The sequence below is a fragment of the Ochlerotatus camptorhynchus genome, unplaced genomic scaffold (genome assembly GCF_037179485.1).
Source record: "Ochlerotatus camptorhynchus isolate MF236.1 unplaced genomic scaffold, CSIRO-AGI_Acam_v1.1 ptg000313l, whole genome shotgun sequence".
NCBI classification, from domain to species: domain Eukaryota; kingdom Metazoa; phylum Arthropoda; class Insecta; order Diptera; family Culicidae; genus Ochlerotatus; species Ochlerotatus camptorhynchus.
This window is the reverse complement of record NW_027040801.1, coordinates 2,721,730-2,738,179: the sequence shown is the minus strand read 5'-3', so window position 1 is coordinate 2,738,179 and position 16,450 is coordinate 2,721,730. Positions and strand designations below refer to the sequence as shown.

The following is a 16,450-nucleotide window of genomic DNA, read 5'->3' as shown; positions in this document are numbered from 1 at the left end:
TTACTTGAGTTCCATGAAGAAGAACATCACACATCACAAGTAGAGTCTCTTAACACAGCCGTATCATTTAATCTTTGTATGTATAGTTTCGAAATTGTTTAAGCGAGCCCCGTCTGTCCAGTAGACCTATGACTTCTTCCACAAGTTTTATGGAAATCTCGGTGAATTTCATAGGATTGGTAGGAGTCCACAGTACTTGTGGGGGATCCCAACAAACAATTTTAGCTGCAGTTTAGCTTATACAGGCAAAAATTAGCTGCATAAGGCAAATTTTGGCTGTATAAGCTAATTTGCAGCTAAAATTGTTTGTTGGGATGTTCAGATATCTTTTGGGAGTCATCCACAGCACTTTTAGGGGAAGTTAACAGGACTGTTTCGATATGGTCTCTCCTATGAACATCCCAGTCCTATAGAATTATCCAGGGATTTATGTGGACCTCCCCAAGATGTAATGTAGACTTCCCACAGAAGTCTTATGGACTTCTCCTAGAAGTCATGTGAACCTCCTCACACACATCTTGATAAATTTTCTCATAAATCTGTTGATTGCACCCAGAAACCCTGTATACATTTCCCAGATATTCTAAAAGTTCCACAAGAATTCCTGTGAAGTCCAGTTAGCTTTCACTAAGTGTTCTAAAGATTTCCCCGAGAAGTGTTTTAGGCATTCTCAGGATGTGCTATGGACGTCATCGAGAAGTATTATGAACCTTATCAAGAATTGGACTATCTTGAGAACTTTCCCAACAAATCCTATGTATATGTTCAATAATTCAAACATTCGTAAGAAGATCTATGAACTTTATAGAAAAATTCTTTGGACTTCCCCAATAAATCCTTTGCACTAATTTTCTAATCTGGTCAAAATCAGGCCCAGGGTACGATATCCATTTCCTCAGCGAGTTCACTAGCACAGAGGAAGTCCTGCGAAAGCTGCAGCTCATTCTATCAAGTTTTACGTTCCTGTGATTTGCCATTGACAAGCTGTTCCGAAGCCAAGTAAATCCGCCATGGGACCCTGCCTAGACATCCCATCATTCATTAAATCGTTGCGTCGCAGCGCTGAACCTGACTGATGGCCACGGAAAGGCTTGCCAATGCACATACAAAATCGACTACATCCAAACATCTTTTATCTCAAGTCGAGGGAAGACATTCCGTGCAAGCTCTAGCGGAAACCGGGCTAGTTCATGTTGGTCTACGTCAAGCGGACCGTCTACAATTTGGACTTCTACATCATCTACGTGTAATGCTGCCTTTAGGTTCAATTGGCAGATCACCTTTTCGTGGTGCGTTACTGGCATAAGATCTACCACCGTCTAGTCCTGACAACTACAAACTAGTGGAACAGGATTTTTAAGTAATCAAAGGAACAGTTTTAGTCCATGTTAATTTTCATGCCTTGTTAATAGGGACAAGACTCGGGTAAAGTGACCACCCTCGTTATGAATTTTGATATTGTATATTCCAAATCAAAAATATTGTTTATGTTCACAGAGTTATGTTCTTTTGTTAATAACTCGCTAGGATTAACATTTCTCTGTGCGTTTGTTGTTGCTTTTGATGGCCAATAAAACCTGTTACGGCACTGGATTGGACAAATTAAAGAAAATTGCTTCCCTTAGCTGTAGCAATTTACAGAGAAAATCGACGAAGAGAATCGATCATCTCGTTTACGCCCTTATGCATTCTCACTGTCGATATATTTTTTTTTCTTTTGGCGTTCTCTTTGTCCTTTCCTGCTTATTTTTTTCAGAAAACAAACAATGGCGCTATAACCATACGCCATAAAAGTCTACGATAAGAGTTAGTGCTCATGATCCAAACGTCAGCGGAAAATGGAGCATCATTTAACCTTTCTAGCCTAGATGCTTCCAACGACAAACCAATTATCTAAAACGGAACGAACGGTACGAGATGTCCACGTTTCATTCATTTATTGGATTCTGAAATATCACGTTTACATCTTCGCTTTAACCAGGTCCGATGTTTTCTGAATCATCTTGCCCCTTAAACGCTGCACAGTAGGTCTGGCCGTTTTGGTATGTGTGACGCATCTTCAGTGTCATAATTTTCCAGGATTCTTTCAAGAACTGGCTGTGTTGGTGTTAGATTATATTAGAAATTTTATGAATACCCCAAGAAGTCCTATGAGCTTCTCTAGAATTCCCATGGAATTCTTCAAGAAGTTCTATGCACTTCGTCAAGAAATTCTTTACCCTTCTCCTAGAAGCCCACAGGGCTTCATTGAGAAATCGAACCACGGCTGACTAAAAGTAAATTGGTACGCCCCTGGCGCGCTGCTAGCACGCCTCTAGTGTTGGGAATCGAAAATCTTTGACAGTGGTTTGTATACACTTCAATATAGAATGCAAGTTTGATCAAAGTAGTCGATCGCGTTCACAAATAACGTCAAATGGAACTCGGTCCGGTTCCTGGCTAAAGTGCTGAAGATGCCGAAAACAACAGTTTGTCGAGTGCTCAAAACCTACAAGGAAACCCTGAGTGTGGAAAGGAATCAGCGCACCTACGAACAAACTGGAACCAGGGATCGTCAGCTGCGCAGCAAGTTAAAGCCAACCCCGGGCTTTCGATCCAAGATGTGGCCAGAAGGTACAATGCAAACTTTCAAACGGTGCGGAGCATCCTTGCCAGGAAAGGATACAAGTCGTACATAGCCAGTAAACATCCGAACCGGCACATGAAGCAGAATTCCATGGCCAAAAAGTGTGCAAGTCTCTTGTACGACCGTGTTTTGACGAAACACAAGGGCTGCACTTTGATCGATGACGAAACACACGTCCAACTGGATTTTAAGCAGCTTACCGGTCAACAGTTTTACATCGCGACTGGACGTGGGGATGTGCCGGGAAGATTCAAGTTCGTGTTTGCCGACAAGTTCGCGAAGAAGGCCATGATTTGGAAAGCGATTTGCAGTTGTGGCCTGAAAACGGAACCATTCGTCACATCCTCGACGATGACATCCCAAGTTTACATCGAAGAATGCCTGAAAAAGCGTGTATTGCCTCTGTTCTGGATACCGCTAAAGCAACCATTACAGGTTTGCCACTCTTTCTCAAATCAATCATGTTTTTAACCAGAACAACCGCATTTTGGATCTTTGTTTTGTAACCACCCAGGACATAGCTCCTTTCTTATACCCCGTTCACATTACAGCCTATATCACGTAATATAGGCTGTCTTCCAATGAGCACTCATACATAGGATTTCCAGTGAAAACTAGATTTATGAGTGCTCATTGCAAGACAGCGTATATCACGTGATATACGCTGTAATGTGAACGGGGTATTACGCGAGGCACCCACTCCTCTGGTAAGACTGGATCCTAGGCGAGTAAGAGAGGTGACACAGTCGGAAGAAGTGTTAGTTTGTTTACTAAAATGAACCGCCCATTTTGTTATGGCAAGTTTTGGTATAAGAAATGCTGCTCGTGTTTATTAGCGAAATTCACATCAAAGATTGATTAATTGCGTAGGAAATCAGTTTGGCACAGCATTTGTGACCAGCATACACCTTCCGGTCGTATGAAACAGGTCAAAAACTGTCAAAATCCGCAGATAAAAATTTTTGTTTTGAATTTCTGTATGGCAAAATAATGAACTTTTCGTGAACATTAACGGCAAAGAACTCACCAACACTGGGAGACCGTGAGTTCCTGCCCACCTGTCATTTCCCATCTCGGTCTTGGCATATGTCATTGACAGACACCTTCCGAAAAAGATTCATCATCATCCACCATGGCATACGAGCGGATTTCGTCGACTGAAATCCAGAAAGAGAGCCGCTCTTAGGAAATTCACCAAGCACCGCACACTATCCCTTCAACGTCACTATGTCAGGATCAATCACGAATACAAACGAGTTGCAAAACGGTGCTTTCTTCAGTATCGACGTGGATTGCAGAGAAAGCTTAAGTCACGTCCCAAGCATTTTTGGAAGTTTGTCAACGAACAACGTCATGAAGCTGGTCTGCCGTTGTCAAAGGTACATAATGGTAACGTGGCCTCATCTACGCAAGGTATTTGTCAGCTGTTTTCTGAAAAATTTGCTAGTGTCTTCACGGATAAGAGACTGAGTGACGACCATGCCCGACTGGCTGCCAGTTACGTGCCACTCTCTGGCCAAACCATGAGCAGAATTGATATCAATCCCGAGATGTTTTCCAGGGCTTCCTCGAAACGCAAGTCGTCGTACAATCTGGGCCCTGACGGAATTCCATCGGCGTTCCTCAAACCGCACTGGGACAGTTTCTTGTCGCCACTGCTGCATGTTTTTAACGGTCCGTTACTCGCTCTCTGTAAGCCATATATTAGTATCGACCAGCATGGTTTCATAGCTGGTCGCTCCACTTCCACTAACTTGCTGTGCCTTACTTCCTACATCTCTAACAGTATGTCGGATCGTGCTCAGACGGATGTCATTTATATTGACTTATCTGCAGCCTTCGATAAATGAAATCGCCACATATCTATCGCAAAACTGGGCAGGCTTGGTATCCACGGCTTCCTTTTGCTATGGTTTCAGTCGTACCTCACCGATCGCTATCTTACTGTTGTCATTGGTGATCACCAGTCCCGTACGTTCGTTGCCACGTCCTGCATACCCCAGGGTAGTCACCTGGGACCGCTGATTTTACTGATTTACTTCAACGACGTGAATCTAGTAATTGAGGGACCACGAAATCACTCAATTGATGACTGTTGCTTCCTTCAACGTTAGTTGAATGCTTTTGGTCATTGGTGTATTCTGAATCATATGGAGGGTAACCCGTCCAAATGCTCGGTTATCTATTTTTCGTGCAAGAAAGAGACTATTATATTCAAGTATGTTTTGTTATGCCCTGAAATTGAGCGCGTTATCTAAATTAAGGACCTAGGTGTGATTCTGGATACACAACTCTCTTTCAAGCAGCACATCTCGTATGCCGTCAACAACGCTTCCAGAATGCTAGGGTTTATCTTCAGGATTGCCAAAGACTTCACGGATATCTACTGCCTTAAATCGTTGTACTGCTCCTTGTCTCGCTCCATATTAGAATACTGCTCGGTTGTCTGGACTCCTCACAACGACAACAACGGTGTCAAAAGAGTTGAGTATGTTCAGCGACGGTTCATGATATATGCGCTACGTAAACTGCCGTGGACGGATCCCTTTCGATTGCCTAGCTACGAAAGTCGTTTGCAACTGATCCATCTGCAGGGACGCACCGATTAGCCTGTTCTCCTTGAGCAAATTGACATCAATGTTCAACTCAGATCCCTACAGAAAATCTGCGCCTGTTGTAACAGCCCTGGATTGACCATAGGTTGATCGGAGTGTGTGATTGGGATTGGTGATGGAAGTGCCGGCCTTGATATAGTGGAAATTGTATGGAAGAATGGTTAATCATATATTGACTACAGAAAATGAGCGGTGAAAGATATTGTTTATCCCATGTTCGGGGAGTCCAAAGCCGTTCTCCACCCTAGTTGTGCTACCAAAATATCTATGTCCCGCAGCTCAGATCGTGATATTCTATAGGATCAATGTAATCTTGTTTTATATTACGACAAAATATAAGCATTCGAGTTTAGTGGACTATCATTGCACCTTATTAGGCACACTGTTGTGTTCACAACCAGGTCTGTCTATTTCAGACGGAGTGAAGATTACTTTTACAACATTCAAGCACTCATTTCCTTATATTGAACACAAAAGTAGGCGACGCTAGGCGCTTATGTTTTTTCATTGCTTCAACCTTTCCGACATGGTCTGACCAGACAGGACAGACAAACAACAGACCAATCACCATGATTCAACAACCGCATAAATGTGTAATCGATTGTCTTAGCACACATAATACTAATATGGACATCATAACAGTTATTATCGATTATATAGTATAGCTGTTGGAATGCTCCGATGGGCAACCAATAAACTTGTAGTTATTAAATTTGCTGGTTGCAATCAACACCCAGTTGTGCAGGGTACCCTCCGAAAAAACATGTGTCCAATTTAAACGAATACTTTGAGACAGCCCTGGAAAAAAAACCCTGGTTTCTCGATCAGCTGATGTGTTTAGCGAACAAAGGAAAACCGCTCAAATAGGTGTGTGCATCTAGCATTTTTAAACATAATCGATACAATTTCGTTGGTGCCTCAGGAAGTCAAGTCAGTTAAGGCTCGCTATTACCAAGCCGGAGGCACCGGGTTCGATTCCCGGAGCGATTTGAGGAATTTTCTCGACTTCCCCGAGTGTAGCGTATCATGGGACTTGCCACCAGTGTCTGTTTTTATCATTTACCATCACACGCAAGGAGTAGCGCTACAACCCAGTGTAGATGAATTGCGTTCGTTTTGAATATCTTCGCTGTGAAGTACGAGCGAAACGAACAAATGAGTTCATTATACATTAATTAATAGGCGCTTGTTGCTATTCAACACTGCTTGATTATCCAACTCAAAATTGTCAAAATCAGAAGCGATCCTCAAAAGCACAATAATCAAATTCATTTTGGACAAAATGATTATTTTGAATATTGTCGACTCCAGAGCCTAAAACCTCGATATTATCATCAAATCAGCATGAGGCCATAGTTTTCCATCAATTTGTGTACACGTTCTACAGCGCTATATTTGTGTAATATGAAAATAATCATTTTCCATTTGATCTTCAAAATCATCCCCACCAAGATGAAGATGAATATTGATATTGACAAGAACACAGCCGATAATGAACATCCAACCACGAATGAACAAAAACAAATGTTGACTTCGATACTCAGAGGTTGCCTTGATCAAGAGAATGTGTTTATTCAGCGTTGTCAGATATACCGACTTATCGGTTTTTATACTGATTTCCGAACTAGATACCGATATACAGATAAGGTTCCTCAGAATACCAATTTTTAAAATGTTATACCTATTTATACCGATTTTTTTTTAATAATCAAAATTATTACTGCCTGCCCGTGTTCGATTTTTGGAGAAAATTTTTGTGAGGTACTTGTATCTTTTTGAATACCTCATATTTTTGAGCCTTGAAAATTCTAAAAAATCATCTCTAAAGATGTCTTATGCTTGATACTTTTATGACTAATGTTTGCGTTTTCTCCTGTTGATTGGCTACCCATCAATCGAGAAATAGTCGATGGCTCTTTCCGGTAATTCCTAGGGAATCGAGGAATATTTTGTAAACATTATTTAACTTCCGGAAGTTTTTATTCGTTTTTAAACTTCCCGAAGTTTCATCCAACTTTCTCTGGAATTTTCTTCCACCTTACCTTGGAAGCTTCTTCAGCCTTCGCTCGAATGATTCTTTAATCTTCTCCCGCCAGTTTTTTTTTTTCAACTTTCCAGGAACTTCAAGGATGCTATCAAATTTTAATTGCGGATCCACACTAGCTGTAGGAACATTTAAGAAGTTCTGAAACTTCAGAAAAGTCCAGAATTTTGTGTAAGTTTCGATAATTTAAAGACAGCTTCATTAACTTCTGTTAAAATTCAAAACCCCGGGAATTTCAGAAAAGTCCAGCGAACTCTAGTGAACTTAAGGAAACATCATAAATATTTTGGAAACTTCACAAATCCAAAGAACTTCAGGGTAATTTAATGGTTTTCGGGAACTTACGTGAAGCTTAGTGAACATCAGGACCGATCAATTAATTTCAATGAAATTGCTGAAATTATAAAGGAGTCCCGAGAAACTCAGGCAATTTCCGAAAACTTCAGCAATGTCCTGAGGGGCACATGCAAATTGAGAAAACGTAAGGGAAATTACATGAACATTAGAACATTGTGAGAACATTTTATGGGAAGTTCTATGCTTTCTATTGGCAGTGTCGATAACTTTTAAAAATTAAAAAAAATATCGGGAAGATCAGCGAACTTCAATGCTGATGTTACAAAAAATTCAAGAAAATTGTGAGAGCACTTAAGAGATTTCGTAATCTTCAAGAAAATCCAGAGACCTTCAAAGATGATTAGAGATATTCCGGTAGTCTTATTATAATCAGAGAAGTTCCGAGCAATTCAAGGATGACCAGAGTACTCCAAAACAGCCCCTAATTTCAGGAAAATGACAAGAACTTTTAAGGAATTTCGAGTAATTATGGAATATTTCTAAGTGAATTTCAGGAATGTTCCGAAAACTTCAGGCAAATTGCGGAGTCCTCAGGGATGTTTTATGAATATCAGGAAAATTTTCTGCATCTTTAGAACATCCCCCAGGAATCTCTTTCTTCCGAAATTAAGTCCTTGTTTCTTTCGACTGTTCCGTAAGCGGTCTGGCTTCCGACTTTCTTCAGATGTTTCTTCCAATCTACCTAAGGAAGTTTCAACCAGCGCCTCCAGGAAGTTTCTTTCGTCTTCTCCAGGAAGTTCAATTAATTCTCCCAGAAATTTCTTTCGTCTTCGTCTGGAAGTTTGAGCATAAGCCAAAGGTTTCTTTGTTCGACTTCTATTGGAAGGTTTTTCCGAGCTTCTTCTGGATTTCCCTAGAAATGGCTACTTCTGGAAATTTACTTTCGATTTCCGAATTTCTTTGGCTTCCTTTGGATGTGACATCCGAGTTTTTGTTCCTACACAGCAAAAAAATAATTTTGATATCACATCAAAGTGGATGCACTACAATCATGTCGAAAATTTCATGTAATTTTTATGACCACATAAATAAACAAATGCAGTAAAAGCAGCGTAATGTCAGTTCATGCATTGTATTAATGATAATTTTGTCCTTTTTAGCAAGTAATATTACACCATATTTTCGACATGATTGTAGTGCATCCACTTTGACGTGATATCAAAATTATTTTTTTGCTGTGTATAGATTATTTAAATTTTCAATAAGTTTCTCAATTTGTGTCTTGGAAGTTTCCCGGATGTTTTTGCAACTTTTCTTAGAACTTTCATCTAACTTCATCCAGGAGAGCTTCTTTCGTCTTTCCCTGGATTTTTCAGCTTCATTCAGAAGCTAATTCAAACATTCCCCGGAGTTTTCTTCTGGAATTTTCCGATCATAGTTCAAAAGCTAAAATTTTGCTTTGATTAACGACTTTCTCAGTCTTAAAACACTGCAACGACTACGATGTAATCTGCCCGACATTTCGGCCATGGTTTGTGGTCTTTTTCAAGGGAAAATATTGTTTGCCGTTACTGGCCGTTTGCCGTTTGCCGTATAGTCGTTGTTGTGGCTGATTTTCCATATTTTGGTTTCATTTAAAGATATTTAATTGAAAAAAAAACTACTTGGTCACAATTTTGATCACCACTTGAGGACAACGATGTTTAAAAAAATAAATTAAATAGTGTTTTAAGACTGAGAAAGCCATTAAATAAAGCAATTCCCCTCAAGGCCCAGTCGTCACCATCGTTAAAATTTTCGCTCTCAAAAACGGCAAAAATATAAATTTAAATAAATAGTAATAACCGATAAATACCGATTTTTTAATACCTTCGATACCGATAATCTTTAAAACAATCTGGCAACGCTGGTGTTTATGTCAAAATTCAAATTCATGCAGGTAGTTGGTCTATCTGTTAAGGTTGTCTTCATTTTCAGCTAAGTTGAGTGTACAAGAAATTTTTTTTATCAGTGCTGCTTGCCACTCAATTTACAAACTCATGCATTGGTTGGAAAGAAAGGTCCCAATTAATAAGTGTGGAAGTGCTTCAAAGAACATTAAGTTACAAGCAAGAACGTAAAAGTCAGGAAGGAGAAGATGATTTCGACAACGAAGAAAAACTCATGAAATTTCGGAGTGATTTGAGATTTGAGCGTAGTTGGTTTTGTAAACAAACATGCCTATCGCTGATTTCTCGTGAATAAAAGCTCAACATCGTGAACAAACTATACCAAATGATAGAGGAATCATTCCTCTACCTCATAGTGCTATTAGTTTTTGAGATGGAGCTTTTATTCGCAAGAAATAAGCGATTGACGTGTTTGTTTACAAATGCAATTACGCCCAAATCTCAAATCACTCCGGAAATGAGGCTATGGAGTGTAATCACCTTTTTACTTTGGGTCAAAAAGCATACAAGAAGTTGCAATCTTGCGACGAGCAGCGATTCAAAAACCAAAACCAACCGCGATTCAATGTTAAATAGCACAGGTATAATCACATCGTCTTTTATCTGAATAAGCCGTTGTTTTCATTATGTTACCTCAATTCGTCCTAAATACAAAAACAAATCCAGTTTACAGCAGCATTTAGCGGTTCAGTAAAAAACACTATTGTTATCTCCCATTTGACATTCCAACTAAACAGCACACAATCATTACAAAACACACAACGTTTTCATTATCTCTGGGTCTGTCGGTCAGTCGGTCAACTGTGTTAACACCGTTGGTCGTCCCCATCGCATACTTTTCCTTAGAGGGCCTGGCAGTCCGCATTGCCGGACGGATGGGCGGACGAACGGACGGATGGGGTGGAGGCCATTAACCGCAAGACCAGGTTGGGAAGCAGCGGCAACGCGCGATGAAATACAATAACGAGCGCCCCAAACGGTAGCACTCCACTGGACAATGATAAGGCAACTTTTGGCTTTCCATCAACTGTCGGACCATTTCTCATAATAGAGTCCGACAGCGACGACGACGGCGACGACGACGACGAGGCGTCTTTTTGGATAGAGTGTCCCTTCCTACCTCACTTTCCTCACAAACACAGAGAGCTCTAGTGGCACTAAACAGATGAAGTAATGTTTTGAATGCGGTTACTACATAGTTAACGGTGGGCACGCGGCGATGAGGTGATGCCGATTAGCTAATGGCTGCCGTTTATTAATATATTAAATTTGAATATGATAATTGTTTCGATTGTGCGACGCACGACACGAAGGCCGCGGATTGCAATGTGACAAGGAAAGCTAACGGTACACAGCGGGTTTGCTCGTTATTATGCACCGAGGAATGGGGTAAATGTCAAACGGTGCCTATAGCACCCGATACGGATCCTACGGTAGAAATTATCTCTTGAGATGTAGGAGGTATGCAAGTAAAAGTAATAGCAGCTTGCAATGATGCTGACTAAGTGTCAGTGGAATGAGGTCGAGCTAGTTTCTTTGAATCAGGCCTCCGTGAGTCATACATAGAAGCTTGTTACATAACAATTGTACCGTGTTCCATCAGAAGTTAGCTTGCCTCAAAGGTTTAAAAAAACATACTACGAGGGGTAGGAAAACGAATGCTTTTTGTGAAAATTGATGAATCATTTAGAAACCGACGAAATTCGAACATGAAGGACAATTTCTTAGCTCACATGTTGATCGGTTGACCTGTTTCAACTTGCAGTACTTCTGAATCGAATGTTCTCAACCATCAACACACCGCCGTATTGCCACAGCAAAACTCGTGACTCGTTCTAGCAGATCGCTCCAAAGCTTCCAAATGGCCTACGCATTGCCCGGTGCAACATTTTATGCACTTACGGTAAACAGCTAAATCCGTCCAGCATGCGGTGCGGTATGTCCCAACCAAGAACCACCAGCGGCATCAGTGAGAACAAAACGTGCACCATTTCATCATAATTATTAATTTTCTCACAGTTCCAAGTCCGAAACAAAAGTGTGGATCTTACGAAAATAAAGCGCAACTTGAATTTCAAGCCGACGCTGTCGTCGGTCGGAAAGCCGACACAGAATCTAGATCAACGACGGCGGCGACGCTTGCATGTATGCACAACAGCATGGCATACTTAGTGTCTTTTTGTTTTGCCACTTCTGCTAATAACAACAACAACAACGGTTGCAATGTCGCACGTTTTCTGACGTCCTGAGAAAAGTTCCCACTGCTGCCACCTCGGCTGGATATGCGCACCAATGTCGCAATCGAAAATCCACGAATGGATGCATTAATCAAGGCAGTTGCATTAATTTTGCCAATTTGTACGCAGGGATTGGGCCGCTAAAAAAAATCGATGGCTTTTGCATTGAGATGTCAACTAAATTTGCTCGAATTTATCGGCTGCGGCAAACCCTTGGACTCGGATTTATTAAATTATGCGGTGTGGAAAAAATAGAAACGGGAAAGTGTGTCACAGTAGGTACAGATAGTGCACCGCCAAGATCGGAGTACGCGGCGATCGCGATAAAGATGGGAAGCCCCCTGGTCATTATTATGCTAATGGCCGACGAGGGTTGCTAATTTGACGGGTTGTTATTTCTTCGGCCCTCTGGCAGAGGTTCGGACGCAGTCAGGCAGCCGCGGAGGAGGTGAGAAGTGGAAGCTAATCGGGCACGCTTTCGTCGTCGCTGATCAGATAACAACGAAGCAATTATGCAATTAGAGTTTTTGTTTGGTGGAAGAGGTGCCCACCTGTGTGAAAGAGCGAACAGTGCTACGAACACAAATGCAATTTAACTTGCGTTGGATTGAGCAGGTTATTTATGGATGGTGGTTGGACAAGGTGTAGACAACCCAACCAGAAGCTTGTGAGCGTGGGTGTTTGAATGAAAACGGCAAAATCTTCATTTTTTCAGGCCATATAAAGGTACGTTTAGACTATCTGATTTGTTGGTCTGATTCGAGCGGACTGCTCGATAATTTTGTCGGATGTAATGTTCGGATGCGTTCACACTTTTTCGACATGATGATTAGAGCTGACGTTTGATTTGTCGAACGAAATAGGTTTGTGTTTAGTTTTCATTCGACTCAATCAGAAATTTGCAGAAATTCAGAAAAAAATTACAATAGAGATCGTAGATCTTCAGATGAATGTTTCTAAGAAATTTACAAAACTTCAAGTAAGCTAAAATATTTTCAGATCAATTTGTAAAACTATAAGGGAAAGTTTGCAAATCTTCAAGGAAATTCGCAGAATTTCAAACAAGTTCAAGAATCTACAGTGAAATGTAAAGAATTTCACAGAAGTTTGGAGATCTACTGAAAAACGATTGAACATCATAAAAGTTCATAGATCTTCAGAACAAAGCTACAGAACTTTAAAAAAAATACAGTTTTTCTGAAAAAATCACAAGAATGCTCATAGATTTTCTGATAAATTTAAAGATCTTAATGGAAGTGAGCAGATTTTCTGATGCATTCTTAGAATCTCAGAAATTTTTATGGATTTACAGTGAAATTTGCAGAACTTCAGGGAAGTTCAGCAATTTTTAAGGAGGACTACGTTTGTGATTTCTATATGGGGGTGAAAACCTAAAATGGAACATGTAACGAAACTATGAAAGATTTTGAACGTCAATTACTCAGCTGCCCATAGAACAATTTCAATAATTTTATCACTAATCGATCAGAAATATTTCTACGCATCTGTTAAATTTAAGACTTTATCGTTTTTCAAAATGTCACTAATGAAAATTGCACGAATATGCAACTGTTTCTATGATAATTAAAATTATCACCGATGGCCTGCCAAAATCGATTTCCCTAGCACAGATTTCAAAGTTGAATTCAATCCGGCCTCTACCAAACGGTGTTTATTCAATCACCGCGTGATGAGTGGTGGTGTTCTCCAGTACAAAACAAAAGGCTCCCCGCAAGCAGCTAGCTATCAAGACTGCCCACAACCGCTGATCGGATTCAGTTCCAATCATCGTGCGTGGTGATATCCGGTCGTCGGCATCAGCAGCAGCAGTGCTTTCGGCGCGTGGCGTTGAACATTGTTTTCCAGTACACAACGAAAGGCTACCTACAAGCAGTGAGCTGCAGCCCACATGAGCATCCATAGAAGGAGGAAGAAGCCGCACCGCTATTGATCAGAGTCAGCAGCTCTTCGTGAGTCGCTGTGGGCCATCTATGTCAAGCGAGTCATACTAAAGAGTATAAACAGAGACATCCCCGCTCAAATTCCTATTCCTACACAAAACACAAGCTGCTGCTGTAGTTAACAAATTAGATTTACAATATAAGCTCACGTAGTCCTACGTCACCATTGCGTACAACCCCACAGGGAAATTTGTAGATCTTGAGAGAAACATTTAAATCTTCAAGCAAGTTCAAATATTTTCAGATACATTTTGAGAACTTAAGGTAAATAATTTAGAGGATCTTCAAGGGAAATATTCAGATCTTCAGTGTAGCCCACAGAGCAATTTACAAAAGTTTGCAGATCTACTGAGAAATGTATTGAGCCTCATTCCCAAGGCGAACCAGCCAATGGCTGAAAGCCTTGTAAATAAAGGGAAAAAAATATTGAGCCTCAAGGTAATTCCTAGATCTTGAATATAGAACTACGGAGCTCCAGACAACTTTACAGAACTTTAAAGGTATTTACAGAACTTCAGAAGAGGAGATATTAAGATAAATCCGCAGAACTTCAAGGAATTTTACAGATCTTCAGAGACATTCAGTGTTTCAGAAAGCTTCACAGTTTCAAAAAAAAAAAATGTGAGATCTACAGAAAAATTCGAAAAATTTCAGAAAAGTACTTCAGTTCCAAAAACAAATCTCAGTGAAGTACTAAAGTCCAAGATTTGGCGGAACTCGATGGAAGTTAGAAAAAGACTGATCTGAAGAATTTCAGAGACGTCCATATACCTTAAAAGAAGTCTGTAGAACTTCAGGAAGTTCGAAAATTTTTTAGAAAAATTTGTAAAACTTCAGCAAAATTCACAGAACTTTGGGAGAGTTCACCGATCTTTAGAAGGATTTACACAACTTCAGAGAAATTCATAAATCTTCAGAGAAATTTTTAAAACTTCACTGAAGTTTAATTATTTTAAGATAATGTGTAAAGCTTTGGAGAGTATCAAAGAATTTTTGATAAATCTGCAGAACTTTTCAAGAATCCACAAAGAAATTTACAGAACTTTAGAGAAGTTCAGAGATCTACTGAGAAATTTAGTGAACTTTAGGGCAATTCGTTGATCTTCAGAGCAGAAATACAGTACTTCAGAAAACTTTACAGAATTTTTAAGAAATTTTAGGAATTTCACAAAAGTTCAGAGGGTAGATCTTCAATCTACTGAAAAATCTGCAGATGCTTAAATAAATTTTCAGAATTTTATTGAGGTTCTTGGATTTTAAGAGAAATTTGCAGAAAATCAGGGAAGTTCGCTGATCTTGAGAGATATTTTCGCAACTTCAGAAAAGTCAGTAGATTTTCAGATAACTTCCTAAAACTTCCGGGAAGCTCAAAAATTTCTAAATAAATGTTTAATACTTTAGGGAATTGTGTAAATGTTCAGAGATATTTGCAGATATTCATTGAATCACGAAAATCTACAGAGAAAATTATAGAACTTTCAAAAAGTTCGAAGATTGTTAGAAATTTAGTGAACATCAGAGATAATTGTTGATCTTTAAGGATGTTAAATCTGCAAAGATTCAGGAACTTTGTAGATGTTTAAAGAAATTTGCAGAACTTCTGAAGAACACACAGAACTTTGAAGAAATTTGCAGAGCAATCGAGAAATTTGCAGATCTTCAGGAAAATTTGTTGATCTTCAAAGATATTTTACCAGAGAACAGAAAAAGATTCAGGGACGCCCGAAGGTCTTCAGAGAAATATGCAGAATTGAGTTCTAAACAGAAATTTTCAGAACTCAAGGAATCATGTAGGTCTATAGAGAACTTTTCACACCTGCTTGTTGAAACTTGGTATTGACATCCAGACCAATTTTTGAAATCCTTTTCGTCTTCATATCGCAGTTCTTGACGGAAAAGATGCACCAGATCCCGGCCGGTGTTCCTCCTGAGCAACTATTTCCTACTCCACAAAGTTCACCTTCTCCTTCTCATTTTATTTAAAATAATAAAAGCAATTACGCCTGCCGAAGCTAGAGCAATTTTCCGGCAATTCATGATGGAAGTATTTACTTTTGATTCCTGATACAGTTTTGATTTGAAATCTGATTTGACAGTTCTTTTGACATGTGCTAACAGGATGAACATCAGCAAGCGTGTCGAAAGTAAAATCGAGCAGATTTTTCATTATGGCGGCGGTCAAAATCAGACCGAGAAATCAGACAGTCTAAACGGACCTTAACATGCCAGCGAGAACTCTCTGACAATTGACCAATGCCCACGGACCATGGCGGCGGATCTCACGATGCTTCAGCCCAAGCAAATTCTATGGAACATTCTTACTGCTTCTATTTTGCTGGTTGCTCTTGGATTTACTGGTACGAATTCGGAGAGATGAGACCGGATTTTCTGACTGTTCTGGCTCTTCATTTATCGCCTGCTGATCATCCATCACAAGTTTCAAAATATATCCACCTGTATGAGTTTAACAAGCATATCGTTCTTCCACTTTTTGGACCATCACGGTGTTACTATGATTATTGCTCCAGTTCATTAGTTGCGCCAGCGGAATGTCGTGTTCATGAACAAGTTTTCCTTCAACCAATAGTTCAATTTACATCCAAGATTTTTGGTTTGTAAATTAGTACGCCCCTCGCGTGCCGCTAGCACGCCTCTAGTGTTGGGAATCGAAAATCTTTGACAGTAGTTTGTTTACACTTCAATATAGAATGCAAGTTTGAT

At 39.9% G+C, this 16,450-nt stretch overlaps 1 protein-coding gene across 1 annotated transcript in view; it reads right to left on the bottom strand.

Annotated features, from left to right (window-relative positions):
- Positions 1-16,450, bottom strand: part of LOC135707468 (mucin-2-like) — a 134,267-nt gene that overhangs the window by 26,393 nt on the left and 91,424 nt on the right.